The following is a 19030-nucleotide window of genomic DNA, read 5'->3' as shown; positions in this document are numbered from 1 at the left end:
TATTTTACCAAAATGCTAAAGAAAATAGTAAAGCACATTATATATATTTTTAATAATTACAGTTTTACAGTTTAATTGTAATAATTACAAATAGCACATTTTTGCTTGCATTTTACTTGGCAAGTTTCTAAAATGCTAACTTTTCTTGTTTTTATGACAGGTGGTCTAATACATTTGTTAAGTACTGTAGTTGTTAAAAAAAAAAAAAATTTGGACATAGCTTCTCCTGATTCCCCTGATTAGAAAGGTGAGCTCGAAGGAGGTTTTCACACAGTGCAACAATTTAACAAGCACTTTGTTTCAATTATACTGGCCCTTTCACATTTCACTTAAAAGCAGTTAATTCAACATTAGAGGCACCTTTTACTTATCCACAGTGCTGTCTCAGGTACAGAGGGGTCTGAAAGACTGAGGCCTGAGAATAGACTTCTAGTTTGCATAAATTTGATGTTTAAAAAAAAAAAGGTCAATTGATATTAGGAATGTTTGGTTTTCTCACCCCCCCCCCCCCACCCCACCCCACCCCCACCAGTGACTGCAGTGTTTAGTGGGGTTTGAAAGTGGAGGGAAGTCCATGACATTAGGACTCCTTGGTCTTTGGTCTTCAAGTAGCTCTCAACAAGCTTTGAGGTGCGTTTGGGCTCATTAACCTGCTGTAATATGAATCCTCCTCCACAAAGAGACAAATCTGAGGGTGTAGCATGTCTCTGATGGTTGGAGTGCTACTTCTGCTTTGTTAGGGTGGAGTCACTTTAGAGCAGGTGTCCAACTCAAGGTTAAGCAAAGCAGGCCTAGAATTTCATATTTCCACCAACTTTTGTTACTGGGTTTGATGAACTGCAGTATCAATCGCTGCCCTGTTTGTCTCTTAATATACACCTTTCTGTTAGTGCCAGTGACATCTAATCTGGATTAATTAGTAAAAAGGTCTTTTTTCCATCATTCACTATGAAATGTTGATATGTCTTAGCCCAACCCTGAAGCCTTTGGCCTCTTTTCCCTTCCTGAGAACTAGTTTAGAGATGCTACTTGACACCACAGCTCCACCGTACTTCTGCTGATTTGACTCTTGGATTCTTTGTTTAGGAATGTCTCTGTCTGTGGTAAACTACTTTCCCCTCATTGAACAAAACAGCATATACTGATCTTATCATGATGTGGATGCTTTTGATCTGTCTGACTGTAGTTTGGATAACATGTGTTTTGCAGAAGAGAATCCAGTTCACATAAAGTGTTTTAAAGTATCATTCACTGCTCACTTAGAAACCCTCAATCTAGCCATGATGTGATTCAGTGAAAACCCCACTTTGTTACAATAACTATTTGACTCCTGCCAATTTTAATTACTTCATGTTTGCCACTGTCTAAATGCTACTCAGTAAGCCATGTTCTTCTGGAAACTTGAGGTACAGCCATGTGTATAAAAGGCGAAGAATGTGAGCAACCCGAAAACTTGAAAAGCCTTAATTAGTAGACATACTCCAGCTTTGTGTCATCTGAATTCTGTTTCAGTGACAGGAATACAGCTCAAGGAAATCTGAGTTGTATCGCTGTCACTGAACAGGAGTTACAGTTTGACAGGAGTTACAGTTAGGTCCATATGTTTTTGGACAATGGCACATTGTTTTGCCGCACCGCAAATGATTTTAAATCAAGCAATGAACTTTCAGACTGTTTTGAAAGTACAGCCATGTTTTTGCTTTTAGTGCCGCATTTTGAGAGGTTCAAAAGTAATTGGACAAGTGATTGGTAAAGAGTGAAGCCAGTTCACTGTATCCCTGGTCATTGACAAATTTAACAGAAAAAACATTTGGATTAGATGTGTGGAAAAACCAAAATAAACGTATAAGAGTTGCAAAGTTTTTGCAAAGCTGCAAAAACTATGGGAATGGTAAAATCAACAATCTGGTGCATTCTTAAAAAGGATGAATGGACTGACAAGCTCAGCAGCACTAAAAGGCCTGAAAGACCACAGAACATAACTAAAGTACATGATTGCATATTTCTTTCCCTGCTTAAGAAAACCTCTTCACAACATCTGACCAAGTCAAGAACACTCTCAAAGACGTAGGCATGTCATTATCAAAGTCTATAATCAAGAGATGGATTCATGAATATAAATGGAAAGGTGCAAACCACTGGCTATGGTCAAGAACAAGAAGGCCAGATTAGACTTAAGATCTAAAAGAGCTTGTACAGAAATGATGGGAAGTGAAAAGTATGAAGAAGGAGGTCTAAGGAGCTTGGAAAGAAAGGTGTGTGGACTTCTTTACATTTTTGAAGATGTTTCACCTCTAATCCAAGAAGCTTCTTCAGTTCTAAGAGCAACTGGTGGAGAGTCCCAGATTTTTAAGCCCTACTGGGTGGGGTCTCATTTTAAGGCTTCATAGGTATTATTGTCACTGAGGAATGTAGTAATTTGTGCGTGATAATCCATTGTGTTTAGAATAACAGTGGTCCTCCCCTTGTTGGCTGGTAATATGGTGATGTTATGGTTTCTGCTCAGGGATGTGACGGCCTTCTTTTCTTGTATTGTGAGGTTAGACGGAGGGCGTTTTGCACTGGACAGGGTGGCAGAAACCTTCATCCTGATTTGCTCTGCTTCTGTTTGTGGTAATTTATTCATCCTTATGGCAGTTTCTGTGGCTGTGATGAGGTCCACTATGGGCAACTTTTGAGGAGAAACGGCAAAATCTTGGGACGCTCCACCAGTTGCTCTTAGAACTGAAGAAGCTTCTTGGATTAGAAGTGAAACGTCTTCAAGAAAAGTGTCCAGACACTTTTCTTTGGAAGCTCCTTAGAATCTGATGACCTGGATGAGTGAGAACCTTCACAGACAGATGAAGAAGGAGAGAAGCAGGTCATGATCTGAAGCACACCACATCATCTGTCAAACATGATTGGAGCAGTGTTATGGCATGGACATGCATGGCTGCAAGTGGAACCAAGCCACTAGATTTTATTGATGATGTCACTGCTGATAGAAATAGCAGGATGAATTCTGAAGTGTACAGGGCTGAACTCTCTCCTCAGATTCAGTTAAATATTGCAGAGCTGATCAAATGGTGCTTCACAGTGCAAATGGATAATGACCTGAAACATACTGCAAAAGCAAAATATGGGTTTCTCAAGGCAAAGAAATGAAATTATTCAAGTCAGTTACCTGATCTCAGCCCAACAGGAAAGCTTTTCAGTTATTAAATACAAAGCTGTATGGAGAAGGGAGGGAGAACAACATTTGGTGATGTCTTTGGGTTTAGACTTTAGACAGTGACTCCAAATGACTTTCATTTAAGTATTAAAAACAATCTTTAAGATTAAAATTACGCTTTTTAAAACCACTTCCTCTGAAAATGCGGTTCAGTGTACAAAAATGGCTGGAATTCCTAAACAGCCATTGCACTACTTACACTCTTTGAATTAAATCTAAAAGTCTGCACTTCAGTCCCATCTTGTCTGATCCATTGTGGTGATGTGTTGGGGCAAAATTACAAAAATATGTTAATGTCAAGAACTTACGAATATAACTATGGGAATTGTAAGAAACTGTAATGGCTTACCATGACCAATGCTGCAAATCCAGCTTATGTGACACTTCTTGCACCTTTTAAATGTCTTCAGGTCCTCAAAGTTCACAATTTAGAAATTATTTCCAGTTTTATATGACATTATGACAAGTTTTCATTGTGGTTCCAGACTTTTAAACAGCACAGTAGCTATATTCAACATGACTCACACTGAGAAAACTGAACAAGTAGACAATACATTTGAAATTAGAACGATGATTAAATCTTTGTACATTTTGGCAAAGTCACAGGAGGATGGAGCCACCTTAATGAAGTCATGTCACACCTTCCAAATACTTGGCACACTAAATAGAAAATTTATGTCATCTTGGCCGTATCCCATGCAGCCACTGGCAAGCCGTTGGAGCATCTGTTTCATCTTGTAGACTAAATTACCATATTCAGGGGCCGATAATGCCTTTCTTCTTCCAATATGTCCTGCTTTATCTTATGTCCCTTTCAGTCCATAAAAACAACTTTTTTCATATGATTTAAGTATTTGAAAGTTTAAATTCTCCACTTAATCAGTGGACAAAATATCCATCTTGTCTATCCGTCTTCTACCATGGGTCCCTGAGCATAGCCCAACTCTGAGGTCACTGGTTTCATGACTAATCCCATCCATCCATCCATCCATCCATCCATCCATCCATCCATCCATCCATCCATCCATCCATCCATCCATCCATCCATCCATCCATCCATCCATCCATCCATCCATCCTCTTCTGCTTATCCATTGAACCCAAATGAGGTGAAATAGGACTGGGATGGTGGTTTTGCTCATTTTGGCAGCCCAGGAAGTATCAGATGAGTACTTTAATCATATTGCTAGTCGTTCTTAGGTTTTGTGACTTAAAGTGCAATTTACAGAAATGCTAATTAGATTGCTTTCAGGAAAAAAATGGACCAGTATTTAGACTGTAGATCATAAGCATCTTCTTAAGGTCAAGTCCAATAAATACTACTGCCTTATGGACATAGCTCTTAGGTTAAATTATTGCAGACAATTAGAAATGACTCCCAAAATAAGTATTAATAAAACCATAAAATAACCACAAGTCCCATCTGCCTATGCAGAAATGATATAAGGAGGTAGGTTCTATTTTTACTGCCTGAAAATGTCTAGTTGATGCCAGAGGTAAGAGGGAAATGGCCAGACTGCTTGGAACTAAAAGGAAGGAAGCTGAAACTTAATTAATCCCTTGCTACAACCAAGGTGTGCAGAAGAGCATCTCTGAATGCACAGTGCTGCCCACAGTAGTAGACCCATATGGGTCCAAAAATAAAAAAGAACAGGAACTGCAACTACAATTCATGTGGGCTTACCAAAATTGGCCAACATAGGAGTAGAAAAATGTTGCCTGGTCTGGATTTCTGCTGCAAAATTCAAATGGTAAGGTCAGAATTTGGTGTAAACAGTGTCAAAGGACAGGTCCATTCTGCTTTATATCAACTCTTCAGGCCAGTGGTTGTGTAATCTCACACTTGCTGGGAACACTTTGGGCCCCTTAGTACCAACTGAGCATCATTTAAACACCAGCGAGTATTGCTGCTGACCATGTCCATCCTTTTATGATCACAGTGTACCCATCTTCTGATGGCTGATCGCATCATGTCACAAAGCTCAAATCACCTCAATTTGGTTTCCTGAAAATGACAGTGAGTTCTCTGTACTCAAATGGCCTCCAAAACCATCAGATCTCAATGTAGTAGAGCACTTTATTGTGGTGGAACAGTTGATACCAAAATCTTCGAGGAATGTATCCAGCACATTGTTGAGTCTATTTCATGAAGAATTAACGCAGCTCTGAAGGCAAAAGGGAGCACAACCTGGTATTAGCAAAGTGTACCCAATGAAGTGGCAGGTGAGTGTAAATAAATTTGTAGACTTGATAGGTGGCAGCATACATTTTCTCAGTTGTCCGTTTCCAGAAGCCAGTGTCCACTAATAGAAACGAAGTAAGAAGGCTCTCCAGCCTTATAGAAGAGGAAGCACACAGAGGGCTCTGGGTTGGACACAAACAAGACAGACGTGATGTCACTTACATATTGCCCCAGATTTGTTGGCTAGATCACAGTGGATAGACAGAGACTGAGATCAAATGCTCCTTGAGATTTTGGAATGACTGGTCAGCCTTTTATGACAGGAAGATAATTAGAGGTACAAACATATGAATGGACCAGCCAGGGTGCTATAGTGACAAAATCAAGAAACTTCTGAAGCTTCCCGTAAGAACAAAGCCTAGACCATTTGGAATCAGCCCTAACTGTTTGTCTGCACAGATATGAGACCTGAAGGCTCCAAGTACACAGGTTGCTGAGGAAGGGATTTGCCCAGGAGGAGCCTATATTTCTTTTAATTTCATATACTCAGAGAGCGAGGAGAGCAGTGGAATGTGAGTATTAGAAACAGGAAGCAGAACAGACATAAGGAACAGGATGGCTCATGCAGTATGTCTGCATGCAGAAAGACCGATCTCAGATTTGCCTCAAGTGGTACTTGATTTCATACAGCCACAAAAGACTTTGTCCTGTGCTCTTTAACCAGACTTGTAAATAGATGTCAACTTGTAAAATCCATGGACATATCCTGATGTTAGCTGACAGCAGCTAATGGCTGCATATCTCTCTGCCCTCTCCTTTTCTGTCATCTCCTCACTTTTTACTCAAAAGGAGGTGGCAGGACATCAGCATACAGTACAAAAACTGATAGCATAAATAGATCTCAATGATGCCTACAGAGGAGAGAGAGAAAGGAGAGATAAGGAGCAGGAGAGGAAAACTTAAAGGTCAGGTGGTGTTATGACTCTATGATGGACTCTAGTGCACTTTTTTTATTCATTTTTGGCAATGAGGAAGAATTTTATATGCACAAAGCAGAAATTACTCTGATGAACTGCTAGGAGAAGAGGAAAGAGAGTAAGATCCGACAGCTTTTGGTATGACAGCCCCTTGCTGGCAGAGGATTGAATCCTATTAGAGCTGTCTTCTGCAGTTTGTCCTCTACTCTGACTCCCTGTGGGTTTCCCACAACAAAGAGAAATATATAAGTGCACAGTTTGCCTAAAAAAATTAATTGAACTCCTATTTTATAATGCAATTAAATTGCAAAGAAAAACACATCCCTTATGTTGATGTCTAGAAATTTTAATTTATTATTTTTGTTATTATTTGGACAGATGTCCAGCATTGTTTAATACAATAAAAGTAAAAATAAAATAAAAGTGTGCACGAATCACTGCCTTACTCTGGTGTGCATTTCAGGCAATTTAGCATTCATGACAATTTGGTTTCTCAACACAAAATTATTGTGTCATTGTTATTAATTATTGCACCAGTCAAATGTTAATCACTTGCAGCTGGTACAGAACCTTCTTTTTTATTTCATACAAATATTTGGAGCCCTACCTTTTCCCCCTCAGGTCTGTATTCCTTCCTATGTTAAATGAAATATCTCCTACTAGATCCAGTGTCAGGATTTAGGGTCGCAGCACTTAAGGGTTTTAAGGGACTGCATTGTACTAACAGATGAATGCACATAACTTTGCTAAAGTGGGAGTAGAAAACATTTAGCTCAGTCATAAATGATTTGTGTCCTCTTTAAAGTCTTTTCATTCATTACAGGCCATAGTGTTCCCAATATTTTTATTCCAGCATCTTATATAAAACGGTTTATTCAGACAGCAAAAAGATAGCAAAGAGAAATAGAGACTGATGAGGCTGTGAGGCCATGTAAATGTAAAGCGATCAAGGCTTTGTGAACGCTTTCAGCACATCTCTGCTGTGCTTAAAGGATAAGCGGTGTCCTTCACTAAGCAATACTGAACATACACAAACTTTTCAGGGTTACTCCACTAACAAACTGGGCATATTGATGCTGTTTCCTCATATGACGCTTTTGTAATGACATGATGTGATACATTTGATTGAGATATCCAGAAAAAAGATCCAGGACTGTTTGTTATTAAACAAGCTATAGTGAGATTGTTTCATTTTATCAGCTACTGCAATTCTTCCAGTGCATTTGAAAAACTGATGTGTTAATAATCCTCAACAATTCATTAATCTATAATATATTATGCTTTAGTGGTTATGTGGTTGGCATGTCACTATGGGAACAAACTGCATTAGTGAGCTTTAACTTAAAGCTTAAGGACCACTTTGAGCATATTGCGAAACATAGTAACAGACAATATCTCACCAACAGCAGATTAAAGGCCATTTGAAAGAAACTGTAGTGGAAACTGCCAGTTCATTAATTAATCTTGTTCATAACTGAATTTAAATCAGACTCAAAATTAAGACAAAAGAAAAGAAAGCATTTGATTCAAATTTTCTTAAATTATACAATAAAATGCAAATTTGGACAAATGTGAGTTAAATTAAATTAACCACATTTGTTTTCAGGTTTTATCGGAAACAGTCAGAAACCTTTATTGGTTTTCTTCATGGTTGACAAAAATTTTTCTTCTATAATCCATTTAAATCGCAGGTCTTAATGAGTATTATTATTATTTACTTTTTATGACATGGCATAAAAAGTAAAAATGGCATAAAAGTAAAAATGACATGGCAATCTATAAAATCTGAAGAGAACCCTGAATATCAAATATTACCGGGGTTTGTGTATGAGGAAGAGTCCCTGGCTATGTGAGGTCGAGAGGTATTGAAGCAGCCATGTCTCAGTCTCCACAGTTCTTCTCCTAACAGTGTTAGTAGTGAGCACAGCAAGATGAAGCAAAAAAGCATATTTTCCATCATCTTCATTTAAAAGATTTAACAAAATTAAACAGCTAGATTCTTCTCAAAAAATATATGTTTGGGTAAAGGTTTCCATAAAACCCTCTTTTTTTTGTAGATTTATTTTAAATTTGTCTTTTATCTCTGGGTGTTCATTATGTTTTTTCTGTATTATGTTTATTCCATATGAGTCACACAAACTCTTCAACTGGATGAGCATGAAAGTGTGAGATGCGTCAAAATGGCTTCGATCCCTCACTCATGCCTCTTCTTCATGAATCACAATCACGTTAAGGATCACAAACTACAGAGCAATGCAGTGCTCTGTTTTAGTTGTATAAATAATGTATGTGTTGTCAGTGAAGGGAAGTACTCTACATAGTTTTGCTTCGTCAAATAGCACAGCTGAAACATTTGCCCTCTTACCACATGAGCCATAATGCCAAATGAATTTAGTTAATAAAAGAATCACTTAATACTACTTTGCTTTTTTTATTAGCAACATTTTGTCATGAATAAATTAATCAGTGTTATATTTCAGAATATTTCATTTCACTGGTGATAAAAAAAATGGAGGGCAGAATGAAAAAGAAGAAGCTTTTGATTCTGAAGGCAACATATTAGTACAGTGCGCATTATTCCTGTTTCCATAATGTGCATCTTTAGCCATTTTCCAGGTAGATGTTGTCATACCTTGTAAAGTAAAGATGAAGAGAGCTGGTAGATTAGCTCTTTGAAGGGCTGGAGACATGCTTCTTCCACAAGATAAAACACACACACACACAAACACACTGAATGATTATTTGTTGTGTGGTTGTTGTGCTCGGTGGTTATGTTTGGTCTGAGAGAAATTTTTAGAAGCTAAAATAACTACTATATGATTTGACATTAGAAGAATGAGGTTGCTTATCCTGTGGATCTTAAATCGTGCACATCTTAGTTTCAGAATAGCTCCTTGAAATTCAATACACCTCTCTGTTCATTCGGTCCCCCCTTTTTTAAAATTACTGTATTACCTTCTCAGGTCTTGTTCTCGGGTTTTTCATCAAAGCAGAATGACTTTGGAAATGAAAAAAATATCCACGCATGCCATTCAAAAAATTTGCACAATATTTGTCCCAAAGCTTTATTTCAGTATGTTCTGTGTGCAGTAATTAGAGCTACATTTTCCTACTGGTTAGATTTGTAACAATACAAATAAATATTTAAATGCTTTCATAATTTACCTAATACAATTCTCATTTATAATGAGTGGAATAATGTTTAATTGTGAAAACAATTCATAAAATTGTCATGTAGGTTTATTATTGTACAGCAGCTTCACACTAGGACCTGGTTTACATATGAACTATGCAGTTAACATTTCATTTCAATACTATTGAGTTATAGCATCAACAAAAATGGTGGAAGAAGCATTGTTCTTCAGTGCTGCTTACTGAAGCTACTGAAGGCAGCAGACAAGATGACTGGACATAGCTTTTAATGTCTTTGTGAACCCGTGTTTTCAAAAATATTCCAGTAGGTGGCACTGGTGCCCCGTTCAAAACAAAGGTGCCACTGACTAAGTGTTTGCTGTAAGATATGCGACTGCAGCACTGCTAAAAACATAAACAACTCTCTGTTTATTTGTGGATGAAGCACATTTGAAATGCTCCTCTAGATTTCCAGATGTCAACATCATATTTTGTCCAAGCCAAACTGAACAAGAATATATATGCAGCATATATGCAAAGATGTTAATCAGAAAACCAACAAATAAAGAGAAGATAAATGAATTAATTCGCAATCAATAAACGTGACAGGATAAATTCAGTAACAATAATCTGGCATTGATCGAGGATCATGTAGAAACATAAAAGAAAACTGAAACTTAAGTTAGTTGATGTTTTGTTGAAGGTTGAGAGTGGCCACTTCCGGCTGCCATCTTTGCTAGTGAGAAAGATGGAAAAAAAACAACAACAAATATTTGAGGAAAAAGCTTCTTTCTAATTGGACAGGGGGTTTTCAGATGGCGCTAAACACAAAGTTCTTCGGTAAGTGTCAGCATTCTTTAAAAATGTAAGTATTTGTTAAAATCTGTGTTTTTAAATATATAGCTAACTGTTAGCCTAATTTGCAACGTTTAACTGTGTAACATTGTCACCTTGAGCGCAGCTAATTGGGGTTGCACCAAAATTAAAATTAGGCTATTAATTCAAAAAAAGCAAGTGTTTTGACAAATACTAATACATTCATCAGTCACTGAAAAAGTGACACTCTCCTGTTTAATACTTACATGAATTAGAACCATGTTTGCAGCATAGTTTCTCTCTATGATTTTTATGCAAACCATATAGAATGAGAATTTCTCAATCTTTTTTTTAAAGACTTTGAGAATCTGGTTGACAGAATGTCACTCATTATGCCCCTTAAGAACAACAACAATTCTACTAATACTCCTACTAATAATAGACAATAGAATGGATTTGACATCATTGCCAGTAAATAAATGTAGATACTGACCAGTAAACCACCAGTGGCTCAACACTGTTTTTATTATTGCTATGATGGACAAACACATTATATTAAAATGTGTATTGCATTTTTTTGGTAATACGAGATGTCAGCATAGAGGAAAAAAACAAAACATATAGCCAAAAGTGTATTAACATCTGATATTACATCCATACGCCACTGATGTAAAATCTCACTCCAAAGATACGACATTATCTTGGGGGTAATGTGTCCACATAAAATCCAGCCTGCTCATTCCCTCTGGGGAAAATAGAGCATCCCCCTTGATGCTCATGTGAATGTTTCCCCCCTGTTGCTTTTCCTTTATTCACCTTTTGTTTGTAGCTTTTTTTTTTACGTTCTCTTGAAATTAGGGCAGATAAACTTACTGTAATACCTACTGACATTTGGGGCTTGTAGTTATGGCTACAACATTCAGTGACAATCAGACTGTTTCCTGATAACACTGTGCGTTTTATTGCGTCTTAAGTAATCTGTAGCCTGCAGTACAGCACTTAAAAGTAAGTGTGTAGCTGTTGCTGCACAATTCTAAGGAAGACTTTCTCAAATGCTGTATTTTCACATGATTACATTATCATAAACATTTGTGTAATTATAGCACTAAATTTAAAAATTGATTTTTCTTTGCTGTGTTTGTGAGTGTGGGCTGAAAACCATTAAAGTAAACGTGATGTGGTTTGACTGAAAGTACCCTGAGACTGGTATTAACTTGCAGCAATTGCAGTGCACTGGATTGATTTGAGTCTGTAGTCTTGTTCCTAAAGTGATTCTTGTATAGGTTTTTTTTTTCATTCTCATGTCCAAAATGCTACAGAATGGCTATAGATAAATAGAAAAAATGACATTTATGGGGGGTGGTATTGCTCTCTTCCTGTTTTCAATTGCTTTAAGTGCAATGTTCAAAATGTCATCAGACATGTCTGCTCAAACAAGACTACCAGAACAATCAGATGGGTCTTTTCAACCCTTCACTGCAGGCTGAAGACAGCCACACAGTCTGCTGATTTTAACAGCTACATGTGATGATTTTAACTAAATTTAAATGTCGATTTAATAATGAGCAACCTTTAGTTGAATGAGCCGTGCAAGGACATGAGTAGTGCAAAAAACTGCGTGGCAGGGAGGTTATTCTTCACTTGTAGCTCTTTTCTCTGATATAATTTTGCTAGAAAAGTTTATTTGTCACTTTTGATAAACTGAATGATATTTAATTAGTATTTTCTCAGTGAGCTGGCCTTCCTTTTCTGCTCACATACCGCAGCTTTTCTTTCATTCAGCACTGAAATAACTTATTACCTGAATATGGGTACATTCAAGATTTGAGTACTCTAACTTGTCTGAAGCCTTTACTGAAAAAGCCCTTTTCAGTACAAGAATGCAGTGTTTTCGTCTCAATTAATGCCTTTCATGCAGTTGTGCTGTCTATTAAATTAGCATTGATTTCAGCGTGAAGGCGCAAAAACCTGCCATACGCTGCTTCCTTTACATACAGGGAGTGCAGAATTATTAGGCAAGTTGTATTTTTGAGGAATAATTTTATTATTGAACAACAACCATGTTCTCAATGAACCCAAAAAACTCATTAATATCAAAGCTGAATGTTTTTGGAAGTAGTTTTAGTTTGTTTTTAGTTTTAGCTATTTTAGGGGATATCTGTGTGTGCAGGTGACTATTACTGTGCATAATTATTAGGCAACTTAACAAAAAACAAATATATACCCATTTCAATTATTTATTTTTACCAGTGAAACCAATATAACATCTCCACATTCACAAATATACATTTCTGACATTCAAAAACAAAACAAAAACAAATCAGCGACCAATATAGCCACCTTTCTTTGCAAGGACACTCAAAAGCCTGCCATCCATGGATTCTGTCAGTGTTTTGATCTGTTCACCATCAACATTGCGTGCAGCAGCAACCACAGCCTCCCAGACACTGTTCAGAGAGGTGTACTGTTTTCCCTCCTTGTAAATCTCACATTTGATGATGGACCACAGGTTCTCAATGGGGTTCAGATCAGGTGAACAAGGAGGCCATGTCATTAGTTTTTCTTCTTTTATACCCTTTCTTGCCAGCCACGCTGTGGAGTACTTGGACGCGTGTGATGGAGCATTGTCCTGCATGAAAATCATGTTTTTCTTGAAGGATGCAGACTTCTTCCTGTACCACTGCTTGAAGAAGGTGTCTTCCAGAAACTGGCAGTAGGACTGGGAGTTGAGCTTGACTCCATCATCTTTGATGATACCAGCCCAAACCAGTACTCCACCTCCACCTTGCCGCTGGCGTCTGAGTCGGACTGGAGCTCTCTGCCCTTTACCAATCCAGCCACGGGCCCATCCATCTGGCCCATCAAGACTCACTCTCATTTCATCAGTCCATAAAACCTTAGAAAAATCAGTCTTGAGATATTTCTTGGCCCAGTCTTGACGTTTCAGCTTGTGTGTCTTGTTCAGTGGTGGTCGTCTTTCAGCCTTTCTTACCTTGGCCATGTCTCTGAGTATTGCACACCTTGTGCTTTTGGACACTCAGTGATGTTGCAGCTCTGAAATATGGCCAAACTGGTGGCAAGTGGCATCTTGGCAGCTGCACGCTTGACTTTTCTCAGTTCATGGGCAGTTATTTTGCGCCTTGGTTTTTCCACACGCTTCTTGCGACCCTGTTGACTATTTTGAATGAAACGCTTGATTGTTCGATGATCACGCTTCAGAAGCTTTGCAATTTTAAGACTGCTGCATCCCTCTGCAAGATATCTCACTATTTTTGACTTTTCTGAGCCTGTCAAGTCCTTCTTTTGACCCATTTTGCCAAAGGAAAGGAAGTTGCCTAATAATTATGCACACCTGATATAGGGTGTTGATGTCATTAGACCACACCCCTTCTCATTACAGAGATGCACATCACCTAATATGCTTAATTGGTAGTGGGCTTTCGAGCCTATACAGCTTGGAGTAAGACAACATGCATGAAGAGGATGATGTGGACAAAATACTCATTTGCCTAATAATTCTGCACTCCCTGTATACCTGAGACCTCTTTTCACTCACCACTGAGGAGGTCAGCATAGGGCATGTAACTCAAGCATGCAGTGCATACAGAGGTGGGAGATCGCACACGCTTCTTGTAATCAGTTAGTATAGTGCCAAGGACACTGTGTGTTCAAAAGCTTCAAGGGTCTTTGTAGAGATGACCAAGTGCTTTGTGCATATCTGTTGATGTGGCGCTACTAAAACTAACCAAGTAGGTGTGTCAGACTTCACCTAAGGCTGCAAACAGTTTCTCTTATTGCCTGCAAAAAAAAATTGTGTCCAAAACTTAAATTTGTTCAGTTCACATGTTATACTGAGGAATATGTATTAGGGCCTATTTTAATAAAGATGCCTGTTAACTTCCTGTCAGTTAATCAATGGATTAGTACCCTAATAGTTTTAACATTGAAAGAAATATAGCAGTACTGCTCTTATCTGAAACACAGAGTTGAAGGCTTTTATGACTTACACACACACACGCGCGCACACACGTATGTATATATATATATTTATATTTTATATATATATATATATATAGACACACACACAGACCTGTGTGTGTAATAGTTAGTTCAGCAGCATGCCCTTCCACTTTTATCTTAATAGGCTAATTAAATGATGGTAAGTGGTGCAGTCAGTTGGTCTTATTACTACAAACTAATACATCAGATCTTGTAGGTAATTAACTTTAATGGCTTCATAGTCCCTTTAATAACTCAGCAACTGAGAATTTATTTAATGTAGAGAAATTTACTAAGGGACATATGTTCATTATACTCAATATACGAATTATTTTTAAATTGACAATAAATTTCTGGTAATCCAAAAACACACTTTATTGATTCACCATTCTGCCTAAATGTTTAGAAATACAGTCCATAAAAACATGAACTTTATGGTCTAATCAATGACCCATAAGTCTAAACATCTAAAACTTTTTCAGTTAGAGTGACACAAAATTGTTGCAGGAAAGTATATGTGATTGCTCCTAAAAAGTTAAGACCATTCATATTTATTATTACAGGTCTAACCCTAACCCTACTGTTTAACTTCATTAGCAACTTATTTTATACTTATTTTCCCATATCTGTACTGTTTCATTTATCTGCAATACTATCCAGAAGTCTTAAGCATCCGTCATTTCTTCATAATTTGCAGCAAATAGATGCAGCTATTATTGAAATATGGGTAAACATACATAGAGATACGCTATATATGGCAAAAATAGAGTTTGTACATTCTAACAATCTTGAAAGTCAATATTTGGTATGACCACCTTTATTTTTTATCACAGCCTTAACTCTCTTAGGCAAGCATTCTTGTAATTTTTTAAGGAATAGTTCTCCAGGCTTCTTGAGGGACATTGAAAGCTCTTCTTTGGATGTCTGCTGCCTTTTGTTCATTTCCTGATGATCCCACACTGCTCCAGTAATGTTGATGTCTGTGTTCTGAGGGGGCTTATCAATGACTGATAATGTTTCATTGTGTGTTTGTCTATCCTGGTATACTTTAACTGCATCGGCACTGTTTGTGGGATCATTGTCATGCTGAAAAATGAAGCCAGTCAGACACTTTCCAGATGTTACTACATGGTCAAAATCTGATGGTACTTTTCTGTGTTTATAATCAATAAACACAGAATCAATAAACATCAATTTTTACTCCTCCATGTTTTACAGGTAGCTACAGACACTCACTGTTGTACTCTGTACACTGTCTCTTGATCTCCTCCATGCATACCGATGACAATTTGAGCCATAAAAGTCAAATTTGGATTAATCATTCCATGAGATCTTTTGCTACTAATTTTCAGTTCATTTAATTACGAATGCCATCCTTACAGCCATCCTTCCACTGAGACCATTTCTGATCAGTGAGCAGTAGATGGATCAACTGAAGGGCCAGGTGCATCTCTCAGGTCCTGTTTAAGGTCTTTGCTGGATTTTTGTCCTACTTGTTAAGGACATGATTTTCATACAAAGAAATGTTGAGAGGCTTGAAACTTTGAACATTAATGGAAAATGAGTAACCTAGCTCATCTTGGTTAATTGAGCTGTTTTCATTGTCACGTTGAGCATTAAGTATCTGCCTCAAGGCCGCTGCAGCAGTAAATCTTACTCTAGGTCTGTTAGTCATGGTTTACTGCAAAGAAAACAGAAACAAGCAAACAAAACAGAACATATACATTGCTGGTGTCGTTAATGACTTCACACAACTTCCATTAACCTTGTCACATCAAGGGCCAATTCCTATAAATAGCTAGAAAATGTTTTTAGGATTAAAAATATCACAGTGGCACATAGAAATATATGACAGGGCTCATACATGACCACACTCTTTCATCATTATCATTTGTGAGCTGCAGTGCAGATCACTGCCTGATCAGATCCCTTCCAGAATGTACTTTACATCATGTTGCAGTGGAATCACACCAGCCGCTATGCCTGTCATCCTGATGTTCTGACTCATGTCAGGCTTACTGAGTGGTTAACACTGCCAGTTGGACCACACCCATCTTTAAATGTGACCTTCATTTTGATCTCAAACAGCCTAGTGACTTGTTCTAGTGCAGGTGTAATGGTATTATCTTGACAAAATTAAGCAGGCAGACAGAAAGCTGCCAAAGTATAAGAAAACTGCCTTTGTGGTTGTTTGTGCTACAGTAGGACACACAGACAGACTCACATGGTAAAAACAATACCAGCTACACTATCGCAGCTGGTAAAAATCAAGGATGTTGTCATAGATGTGTTGAGGATGCCACTAGGGGGAACCCAATCCATCATCATATGACATCATTCACTGCAGTCTGCTGTGGGATGTGGGTGCAGCATAAGATGGTAAAACCATATCTTGCAGAGGTGATCATATTAGAAGTGAGCTTTGTACAATGCGAAACAATAAGGTGTGAGCCATCTGCAGTGAATATGACCTTTGTGAACATTTTTGCAAATGTTAATATTGTTTCATCTCTGATAGTTTTATCCATAATCTTGTCCCGCTGGGGATAAAATATTTAGCACGTCTTACACTGACAAAGTGAAACCTCCTCATCATTTTATCCAGATGCCGAGGGTGAAGAATTCAGATTTTCTTTAGCTGCTTCTACAAATGCAGGGAGTCACAGATAAATTTTGTGTGCTTTCGTGATGGATGTGTTTAGGGAGGCTTTGGTATACATGAGATGCTGCTGAGACTGACACTGAACAGATGAGGGAGGGCAGAAGTAGAAAATTCATTGGTCTGGCTACACTCAAGATGCAGCTCTGCATGAAAGTGTGACAATAACCTTGACAGCAAACTACTGGACACAGTGGAAACAGCCAAGATTTTCTGCTGCTGCTTGAAAATGTTGCTAAGAAGGAAAAAATGAAAAACATAACGTATTTCTTTCTTTCTTTCTTGTTGTTGAAAAAGGACAATATAATTTGATCTTGCTCGTTTGAGCAATGCCCCTTTGGGTTGATACTACTCACAATGGTAATGTCTGGGGATTGAATTACTCCTCATGATGTCATAACCTGCATCACCAGGTGAACAGGTGCAGACCTGTCTTTTTGTTGATTCACTTTTTTTGTCCTCAGCATCATCAGTGCCTTAAAGCTTAATACAGTAGTCATGATGACAAAGTCTGGGACTTTATTCCAGGTACACACAAAGGTAGATAGGCTAAACTGAAAAAAGCAAGTGAGTTTGTCTGTTTTCTACAGAAAATCGTGTTATAAATGGAGCTGAAATGATTGATTGATTGGCAGCTGGCTCTTTGCTTACTTTTATATTTAGGGGCACTGGCGAATGGAGGCCTCATTCATGTTCACCAACAGTAGCTAGAAGCTTAAATAATGCAAAGTCATAAAGATTTTCTTCTTCAACCCTTCTGGCTGAATCCAGACGGTTTAGTTGTGTGTGTGATTAAAAAAACCTACACTATATTGAAACTTTAAAACTCTGTTTGTGCATCTGTGGCTTGATCAGATTTGATCGATAGGGTGAGATTCTTTATTGTGCTTGATGTCAGCTGTATTCAGTATTTTAAGTGTCATGGCATTTTTCCAACTAAACCTTTCTCGCTTGAGTATTGTTAGGAGATTACAGAAAGACTCACAAATACAGGGCTGTCTTTTCTGCAATAAGGAGACTGTTATAACTTTGGCAGACAATAAGGTGTTCATTTAAGACCTCGTAATTCATGAGACAGCGGTGGGAAGATAAGTTCTCAGAGTTTTTGAAAGATGAGGCTTGTGATATTTAATCTTACTGCCAAAAAAACCTCAAGAAAAAAAATAGAAAGAAAATTAGTCCAGTACTTCCATTTGTTTTCTATTAAGACTATTAGAAAAAAAATCACAAGACTGAGACACAGAGTTGCACTCCATGACACAGACATTACCATAAACCCGGGCAGACCCTGTAGTTTAATTTTGATTAAATCTCACACAGACTCTCCTTCTGCTTTGAATACTTACTAATACTCTAAACGCACATTAATCTAAAGCAGAAAATTGTTTCTAAATATTTTTACTCCTGTTTGGGTGATGCTCGCTAAATCACTTTATTACAGTACCTGAGTTTCTTGGCAGATGTGTAGACAATTAATTTGATTTATTTGTCTACATTTGGCAGTCCTATCTGTCTTTTAATTCCCTTTGCTTTTAACATTTGACTAGGTTTATCCTTTCAGGCTTTAACTTGACTTCAGTATGACAAGGCAAGTTAAAGACACTGAGCTTTTGTCTCTAGCCTTCTGATTAAATCTAGCACCTGTTTGCTATGCAAAGCACCAAGAAAGGCTCTTTGATATAGGCGTGTGTGTGTCTGTGTGTGTGTGTCTTAACACGGATGCAAAATCTGATGCTATCTCTTGCATGCACTCACTAATCTGTGCTCCAAGGGTGGCCACAAGTTATGGATTTTGCACATTTATTTCCTAAGATGGTATAGAATAATGGTATGGGTAATTCACATAATGCGACCTAGATCACACCAGTCTGTCTGACACCAGTCTAGATCACACAAGCCTAGCCTGTTTGTTAATCTGTCCATGGCCTGAAGTGAATAAATAATGACTAATAACTCTATCAGTGTTGAAAATCAGTGTGAAGATTCAGTGTTTTAAAAATAGTAATAGAGAACTAGTATTAAAATAACACTAATAATAAATAGTATTCTGATGTA

General features: G+C 37.7%; 1 protein-coding gene across 3 annotated transcripts in view; it reads left to right on the top strand.

Annotated features, from left to right (window-relative positions):
* Nucleotides 1-10222: 10222 nt before the first annotated feature.
* sema4ba (sema domain, immunoglobulin domain (Ig), transmembrane domain (TM) and short cytoplasmic domain, (semaphorin) 4Ba) overlaps nucleotides 10223-19030 on the top strand; it is an 84403-nt gene continuing 75595 nt past the window's right edge. For 2 of the 3 annotated variants that reach the window (XM_039614159.1, XM_039614157.1), the window contains exon 1: nucleotides 10236-10341. The gene's annotated coding sequence lies outside the window, so the exon portion shown is untranslated. Of the gene's footprint in view, nucleotides 10342-19030 lie in introns of all 3 variants that reach the window. The other variant, XM_039614158.1, reaches the window with a different exon arrangement.

This window comes from Oreochromis aureus, linkage group 7, assembly GCF_013358895.1.
Source record: "Oreochromis aureus strain Israel breed Guangdong linkage group 7, ZZ_aureus, whole genome shotgun sequence".
In the NCBI taxonomy this organism is placed as follows: Eukaryota; Metazoa; Chordata; class Actinopteri; order Cichliformes; family Cichlidae; genus Oreochromis; species Oreochromis aureus.
Note: the sequence above shows the minus strand (reverse complement) of the source record. Positions and strands in the feature narration are given on the sequence as shown.